The 9,207-nt window shown below is 50.6% G+C and overlaps 1 long non-coding RNA gene across 1 annotated transcript; it reads right to left on the reverse strand.

The window, feature by feature from the left end:
• Positions 1-660: 660 nt before the first annotated feature.
• LOC120394181 lies at positions 661-8,436 on the reverse strand. Its single transcript, XR_005592200.1, has 3 exons — positions 8,407-8,436; positions 7,525-7,562; positions 661-748 (listed from the first exon to the last, which is right to left on the reverse strand). It is a non-coding gene; the product is annotated as an uncharacterized LOC120394181 (long non-coding RNA).
• Positions 8,437-9,207: the final 771 nt, after the last annotated feature.

Consider the following 9,207-nt stretch of genomic DNA (forward strand, 5'->3'; position numbering starts at 1 on the left):
ATTGTACAGAAGATCAGACTAGATTGCAATAGTCCCTTCTGGTCTTGCAATTGCAGAGTCTATAAATTAGAACCAGAGATCCTGACTCTGAATGGAAGTGCGTACACATATTTCAAAATGCATGAGACAGACGGACAGACACATTAATATATGCGTGGGATTAATTTTGCTCCAAGAACTTATCTGCTTCTAAACCTGAGGTTTTGAGGAGCACTTGGCCTGCTAAACCCAGGGTTATGAGTTCAGTCCTTGAGGGGGCCATTTAGGGATCTGAGGCAAAAAAACTATCAGGGATAGTACTTGGTCCTGCTGTGAAGGCAGGGGACTGGACTCAATGACCTTTCAAGGTCCCTTCCAGTTCTATGAGATAGGTATAGCTCCATATTATAGTATATTATATAAGGCACTCAGATACTGCTGCAGGGAGACTCAGATAAGAACCGACATAGACTAGAACATCATTTTTAGAATGGGACCAAACCAGAATAGGAAATATGAAGTCCTCCAAACTTTGGGGAAGCTCAGGGCAAGATTTATATCCCATTCCAAACTCTGTGACTCGGGTCCCTCACCAAAGGTTTCACATATGAGAGGCCAGTGGGGTTCATATTTGACAGATGTGCTCACCAATGCCATAAGGATGTAAGCCATCTTCAGTTTCCCCAGCTGGTGAATGACCTGCTGCCTGTGCTGTGCAATGACCTACAGTTGTGTAGGTCACCGCCGAGTCTCTGCTGGGCTGTGAGCACTGTGGAAAATGTGCACATGCATTAGTAGTGTGTAAATAAGCCTGTTAAGGCTGCAGAACAAATATCTGAGCAAAGGGGGGATGAAAAGCAGGTGTAATCCCTTAGGGAATTGTCGGCAGTGGGGATTGTCTATGGGACTTCTGGATCTAAAACTGGGAGTCTCTTTGGCCTCAGCTAAAGGCTGAAGCAGGTTTATTAACCCAGATGGGTGGTGTAACCCACAGTCCTCTTGCTGCCAACTGGCAGAGGGCACGAGGGGCATAATGGTTACAGGGATCCCACAGGCCTGGTGTTTACTTTCTAGTTCACCAAAGGTATCATGTGAAGGTTCTACTCAAAGCCTGTGTCACACTGGTCCTTATAACCTTTGCAAAGTGTATGTGTGGGTAATATGGAAGGAGACAGGTATCAGGGCCGGCTCCAGACCCCAGCGTGCCAAGCGCGCGCTTGGGGCGGCATCCTGCGGGAGGGCGGCAGGCGGCTCCTGCGGACCTCCTGCAGGCATGCCTGCGGAAGGTCCGCTGGTCCCGTGGCGCCAGTGGACCTCCCGCAGACGTGCCTGCGGAGGGGCCGCTGGTCCCGCGCAGGGACGGCTCTAGGAATCCGGCCGCCCCAAGCATTTTGCCGGCAGGGCGGCAGGCGGCTCCGGTGGACCTTCCGCAGTCATGCCTGCAGGATGTCCACCAGAGCCGCGGACCAGCGGACCTCCCGCAGGCATGACTGCGGAGGGTCTGCTAGTCCCACGGCTCTGGTTGAGCTTCCGCAGGCATGCCTGCGGGGGGTCTACCTGCGCCGCGGGACCAACGGACCCTCCGCAGTCATGCCTGCGGGAGGTCCGCTGTTCCGCGGCTCCGGTGGACCTCCCACAGGCATGACTGCGGAAGGTCCACTGGAGCCGCCTTCCACCCTGCCGGCAAAATGCCGCCCCAAGCGCACGCTTGGCACGCTGGGGTCTGGAGCCGGCCCTGGTCCCGCAGCTCTGGTGGAGCATCCACAGGCATGCCTGCGGGAGGTCCACCGAGCCGCGGGACCGGCGACCGCCAGAGCACCCCACGGCGCGCGCGCCTGCTTGGGGCGGCGGAAATCCTAGAGCCGCCCCTGACAGGTATGTGTTGGTAACTGGGTTCTCAAAGCCTTGTAGTTAATGGCAGGTCACCCAGAGGTATTATCCTTGTGACAGTTTCTACCAGGCAGGAAGTGGGAGATACTTAACACCCTAGCTGACCATTGTGTGTATTGTGTGTCTTACAATAGAAGTCTATTAGCATACTGAGTCACATGGGGACAGAGGAGGAATTATCAGGAAGAGGTAAAAAGCGGGGATGGGGTGGCTGCTTGACAGGTGAAGAACAAAGGACTGGTCTGAGATATCTAGGGCTGCAGAAAGACCACCTGGTATCCTTCACCTGGGGGGACCAGCTGCCAGCGGGCTTGGTCTCAAGAAAGGAGGGTTGCAGCCATCTGGGTTAAAAAATGCGGTGAGAAGGCTTTTGGGTGAGCAGTGCCTCATTAGCTGAGTCTAGGCTCTAAAATGTGTATTATGATTTTAATTTATATGCAACCCTTTGTTTCCAGGACTTCTGTTGGCTATCATTGAATCGCTCTTCTTTGTTAAATAAACTTATACATGCTTTTTCCATAAACTAAATGCTGTGTGCTACATGGAGCTGTGTTCTAAGGTGTATCTAATAAGCTGTGGAGTACTGTGCCTTTGGGAACAGCAGGTGTGGTCATTCTGTGAGTGATGAAGGGGCCGGACACTACAGAGGGCCTGTAGCAGAGTGGAACCCTGCTCCAGCCCTGAAGGGGTTTAAAAGCGGCCTGGCAGGGCTTGAGAGCTGCTGCTCTAAAAGTTAGGCTGATTGGGGAAGTGGCTGCAGCTGGGCCACACCCCAATCAGGCCTCAGCTGGCCCTATAAAAGGCCAGGGAAGCCAGAAGCCAGGACAGTCTTCCTCTGCCTGAGGAGGAAGAAGGGCCTGGCTGCAGGGCTATAGGCAAGGTACCTAGGGTGAAGCAAGGTTGGGGAAAGGCTGAGGAGCTGGGGAGCTCCAGCCTAGAAAGCCCCAGGCTGTGCCCTAACGAAGGGCCAACTGGTACTGGGGGTTGGAGAGGGCAGCCCAGGGGTAGGCCAAGGCAGCAGGTCCAAACCCCTTTGCCTGTGATGAATAGGCTGATACTGCAGTCTGACCCAGGGCATGGGGCTAGACAATGACTGGCAGTAGCCAATACTGAGGCAAGGTGGGGATAGAGGGTGGGGGTTCCCTTAGAGGGGAAACCCTGAGAGAAAGGGGTTACTGCCAGGGGGCAGCACCCCCATGTAAAAGGGCACTGGGTCCAGGGAGGGACACGGGGGCCTGAAGACAGGCAGATCACCGGCCTGCAGAGGGCGCTCCAGCGCTGGAACGAGCTAATTCCCAGAGTCACCAGCAGGAGGCGCCGCAGGGGTGAGTCCGACCCGTTACACGTGGTGGAGAATGCGGGCATAGCAGTCCGCCCCTGATACAAGGGCTCAGGGCAAGGACTATGGGACTATTGCCTGGACTTTGAGACGGTGGAGAAAATGAAAGGCGACTACTACTGGAGAGCCTGTGTGGCCCGGCTCGCCGAGTAGCAAGCACGGCTGCTTCAGCTGCTGCGGGGGCGGGCACATGGACCTCAATGGGGGCCAGGCACCTTGGGCTGGAGGCCAGTGCCAAGGCCTAAAGATTGTTTTGCCTGCGGGCGACGGGGACACTTCAGAAGGGAGTGCCCCTACCGGACTGGAGTAGAAAGGCTCCGCCCAGAACATGATGGACAGACTCGAGTGCCCCCTGTGAAGTTAACAGGGGGGCTCCAAACTTGTTGGGCTTGTGGAGAGCAGGGACACTTAAAGAGGGAGTGCCCTCATAGAGCTTCCAAGGCCCGGGCCAGCCCAGAAGAAAGGGCTAGGGCCCAAACAACCAGGACTAGGGCCGTGGCAGGAGGAAGGCGCCAAGGGTGCTTCCACTACCACACCAAGGGCCACATAAAGAGGCATTGCCCCCTGAGACAGAAAGGGGGAGTGCCTGAAACCAAGGCTCGGTCTGGGACTAGCTGCCAGGAAGGGCTAGTCCAGACTGAGGCCCCTAAAGACAAGGGGCCTGGGGCAGAACGGCCTCACCTTAAACAGGGAACCCACACAAGGGCCAAGAGGGCCGAGGTGGGAACCCAAACTGATGTGGGAACCCACATAGGACCAGGGAGGTCTATGGTGGGGACCCAGACAATTGAAGAAGCCAGCAGACTGCTCCAAGCAATGGAGAGCCTGCGGCAAGAAAGAGATTCTCTGTGGGCCCAGCTGAGGAGAAAGCTGGGCCGGTAGAGCACCCCACCTGCCCCCCGGTGGAGAGGTTCTTGAGATGGGGTGTGTGTAGCAGAGTGGAACCCTGCTCCGGCCCTGAAGGGGTTTAAAAGCGGCCTGGCAGGGCTTGAGAGCTGCTGCTCTAAAAGTTAGGCTGATTGGGGAAGTGGCTGCAGCTGGGCCACACCCCAATCAGGCCACAGCTGGCCCTATAAAAGGCCAGGGAAGCCAGAAGCTAGGACAGTCTTCCTCTGCCTGAGGAGGAAGAAGGGCCTGGCTGCTGGGCTATAGGCAAGGTACCTAGGGTGAAGCAAGGTTGGGGAAAGGCTGAGGAGCTGGGGAGCTCCAGCCTAGAAAGCCCCAGGCTGCGGCCTAGCGAAGGGCCAACTGGTACTGGGGGTTGCAGAGGGCAGCCCAGGGGTAGGCCAAGGCAGCAGGTCCAAACCCCTTTGCCTGTGATGAATAGGCTGATACTGCAGTCTGCCCCAGAGTGTGGGGCTAGACAATGACTGGCAGTAGCCAATACTGAGGCAAGGTGGGGATAGAGGGTGGGGGTTCCCTTAGAGGGGAAACCCTGAGAGAAAGGGGTTACTGCCAGGGGGCAGCACCCCCATGTAAAAGGGCACCGGGTCCAGGGAGGGACACGGGGGCCTGAAGACAGGCAGATCACCGGCCTGCAGAGGGCGCTCCAGCGCTGGAACGAGCTAATTCCCAGAGTCACCAGCAGGAGGCGCCGCAGGGGTGAGTCCGACCCGTTACAGGGCCGCTCAGAGTTCTCAGGGGTTGGAGTTTGCCTAGCGCTTGCCGGCCTGAGAGACACTAGAGCCCACGTGGGTTGCCTGTGGCTGGTGGCGTCAGGCAGTTGACCCTTAGCAGGTAAAAAGAAGATTCCTCAAATTAACAGCAGGCGTTAGCGAGGTGCCTCGGAACTCTGGGTACCCCGAGGATCATCGCAGGTGGTCTATTGACCCCTAGAGAGGGACTGAGTGCAGTAATGACCAGGTGTGGGTGACAAGGAAATGAAGAAAGGGAAATAAAGGATTTTATATATTTATCAGGAGGAAAATACAGTAGGTTATAAAGAAGGACAAAATTAATACTTAATTAAAATGGCTGAGGTACTGAATAACTTGTGTTAACTAAGAAGAATAAAATAATAGCTACGGGGGGAAATTAGTTACTAAAACTGAGGTTGGGATTTAAAAAACATCTCTGAGATTTCGGACTATTATGCTGCTATCTTTTTTAGGCACTTTGTAAAGACAGTAGAACCATAAGCAATAAGCAGGACGAGTTTAAAAAGAATGTATTGTTGGACAATGAGAGTGCTTTTTTTATACTGATAATGTGAAAGAAAGTTGAAAAGAACTTGTAATGAAACGAAAGTTTTCCTATAGAGAGACTTAGTAAAAACTGTAAAAGTGTCTAGGGCTTCTCTACATGGTGTGGCATTGTGCATCAGTGGAGTGTGAATTCTAAAGCACACCAATGTGTTGTACACTAACTGGCCTGTGCAGACCCTGGTGGCATGCACTGAAAGTTCCCTAGTGCACATTCATATAATGCTGTTTTGAATAGTCAGCGCTATGTTAACATGCACTAGGAAACTTTTAATGCATGCCACCATGGGCCACTTAGTGCAGAACGACCATACAGGGTCAGATCAATGGTCCATCTAGCTCAGAATCCTGTCCTCTGACAGTGGCCAATGCCAGGTGCTTCAGAGGGAACGAACAGAACAGGCAATCACTGAGTGATCCATCCCCTGTCATCCAGTCCCAGCGTCTCACAATCAGAGGCTAAAGACACTCAGAACATGGGGTGACCATGCTGACTAATAGCCATTGATGGACCTGTCCTCCATGAACTTATCTATTTATTTTTTGAATCCTGTTATAGTCTTGGCCTTCACAACACCCCCTGGCAAAGAGTTCCAAAGGTTGACTGTGCATTGTGTGAAAAAATACTTCCTTTTGTTTGTTTTAAACATGCTGACTATTAATTTCATTGGGCTACCCCTTGTTTGTGTGCTAGGTGAAGGAATAAATAACACTTTTTTATTCATGTCATGATTTTATAGACCTGAATCATATCCCCTGGTGCTCATCTCTTTTCCAAGATGAAAAGTCCCAGTCTTATCAATTTCTCCTCATATGGAAGCTGTTCCATACCCCTGATAATTTTTGTTGCCCTTCTCTATACCTTTCCCTACTCTAATATATCTTTTATGAGATGGGGTGTCCAGAACTACTAGGGTGACCAGATGTCCCAATTTTATAGGGACAGTCCCGATTTTGGGGTCTTTTTCTTATATAGGCTCCTATTACCCCCCACCCCCTGTCCCGATTTTTCACACTTGCTGTCTGGTCACCCTAAGAACTACCCACAGTATTCTAGGTGTGGCCATACCATGGATTTATATAGTGGCATTATGATATTTTCTGTCATATTATTTATCCCTTTCTTAATGATTCCCAACAGTCTGTTAGCTTATTTGGCTGCTGCTTCACATTGAGTGGAGTTTTCAGAGAACTATCCACAATGACTTCAAGATCTCTTTCTTGAGTGGTAACATCTAATTTATACCCCACCATTTTGTATGTATAGTTGGGATTATGTTTTCCAGCGTGCATTGCTTTGTATTTATCAACACTGAATTTCATCTGCCATTTTGTTGCTCAGTCACCCAGTTTTGAGAGATCCTTTGTAGTTCTTCGCAGTCTGCTTTGGACTTAACTATCTTAAGTAATACATTGGTGTGCTTTAGAATTCACTCCACTCTGGTGTGCATTGCCATGCTGTGTAGACAAGCCCTAAGTGACTAGGACCATAAATTCCACTGGATTTGAATAGGATGTAGCCACCTATTGAAAATTTTAACCACTATCCATCAATTATCTCTGTGATATTGAAGCCAGCTTCTCCTTATAAGTCCAGCTTTAGCCTCCATCCCGACCCTTCACACCTCTCACTTCAGCAATATCAAACCAACCCATCTGATGTTGTCTAGGCTGCATCTCCCCCAAGGGGGTGGGACATTTTTTTTGGAAAGTTTGGTTCAATTTGGATGAGGGTTTTTGGAGATCTGGAGGTTTCCATTTTTGGCTGACATCCAAAGCAGCGTGGCTTTCAGGCACCAAATTTATTTTGTTTTGTTGGCTTGGATATGGAGAGGCCTTCTAGTCTTTGATTTGGGGAAGAAGGAGGCTGGTGGGGGAATGAGAATTACAATTATTTCCCTAGGAAACAATGGTAAACTATCAATGGCACAAGTGTTCTAATGCATTGCACCAGACCCCAGTCAGACCAGCTCTTAGGGTTTGATGTGTTTCACATTTTAACATTTTCTAGTTAATAGATCAGCTACAAAAGTTCAGAAGCAGACTGAACTGTGCAGTTTCCTGTCACTATAGAAATGTCAATAAATAATTAATAATTTTCAGGCTTTCACTTACTGTAGCACTGGCACTGCCAAATCCAACAATTGTGGCATCTGAGGAAAGACATTGAATACATCAGTATCACCATTGAAATGCCAGAGAGCTGCTGTTAACCCTTGAGCTGGTTCAAATGTTGCTACTGAAACTTTTTTAAAAATATATATTTTAAAATGACTGTTTGACCAATATGAAAATGTTTGCAGGAAATTTTAATTTTGGTCAAAATTTTTCCATTTTTTGGAAGAGAAGGTTTTTTTAAAACTGAAAATGGATTTCAAAAACATTTTCCCCATTCCTCCCCCCCACACACACACACACCCTTTTTGTTGAAAAAACAGTTTTTTTTGGAGGAAATTTCAGTGGAGAAATGTACATTTTTCGCCCCTGCCCCATCCCGCTAATAATTGGAATTTAACAACATGTTCTAATTCAGAGCTTCTCAAAGTCAGGCCGCTTGTTCAAGGAAAGCCTCTGGTGGGCCAGGCCAGTTTGTTTACCTGCTGCGTCCGCAGGTTCAGCCGATCACGGCTCCAACTGGCTGCGGTTCGCTGCTCTAGGCCAATGGGGACTGCAGGAAGAGCGGTCAACACATCCCTCGGCCCATGCCACTTCCTGCAGCCCCCATTGGCCTGGAGCGGCGATTGGCTGAACCTGCTGACACGGCAGGTAAAGAAACCAGCCCAGCCCATCAGGGGCTTTCCCTGAACAAGTGGCAGCCCGACTTTAAGAAGCACTGCTCTAATTAACCTTTATTTCAGCTCCTGCTTCTAATCTGGCATAAAGTAGAGTCCCATTGGGAAGTCCCTGTAGGCTCGGCCGTCACCCTGCTTTGACTCTTCTGTCCCCCATCCTTTTACCCAAACACCAATCTAAGCACTGAGGGAAGCAACATCTTACACTCAAGCTGGTCTCCAGGGCTCTTGGCACTCTCCTCACTTGGACTCTGTTCCCTGTGGAAAAATGTGAGCACAACATAGCCAGGGAAGTCAGCAGCTGCCCCTGTTTTTGGTGTTCCTCCTGGGAAATGGGAGGCCCAGGTCACATCTCTGCTCTACCCAATGTGGATCAGAGACTTAAGCTGGGTGACAGCCTGACAACTGAGCTATGGGGCATTCTGACATGGGCCACCCTTAGTCTTGTCTGTTGGAAGCTTTGCCACTGTGTATAACTGACTGAAGAGTCACTGGGCCAGAGAGAAAAACTGGCTCCATAACCTGTGTTAGGGCACAGTCTTATTCAGGACTTGAACTTGGGTCTCCCACAGACTAGGGGAATGGCCTCACCATGAGGGTATTGGACATTGTAGGATGGAGCTGTCTCTAACCCGCAATTCCATCCTGGAACCTAGGAAACCTTCCTGAGAAAAATGTCATTGAAACATACATTTCAGCAAAAAATTAAGTTTCCATTAATCAACATTTTTTGACAAAATTGTTAAAAATGTTCCGACCAGCTATGAGTTGTGCTAATCATTGGCTGCAGAGCCAGGGGCACCCAGGCCACAGCCCAACCACTTTTTGTCCAGCCACAGCCCAGATCGGGGCAGTTGATCTGGCAGTGCCAGGGCCAGGAAGGGGACTGGCTGGCTGTTGTCATGCTTTGCCATGAGAGAACTTTGCCTGCACTCAGTGGTGAGGGCCATCAGGCCAGAGTGGAGAGCCGGGCCAGCTCTATGGGACAGGAGATACTGAGGGTTGG

Source organism: Mauremys reevesii, unplaced genomic scaffold, assembly GCF_016161935.1.
Source record: "Mauremys reevesii isolate NIE-2019 unplaced genomic scaffold, ASM1616193v1 Contig40, whole genome shotgun sequence".
NCBI lineage: Eukaryota > Metazoa > Chordata > Testudines > Geoemydidae > Mauremys > Mauremys reevesii.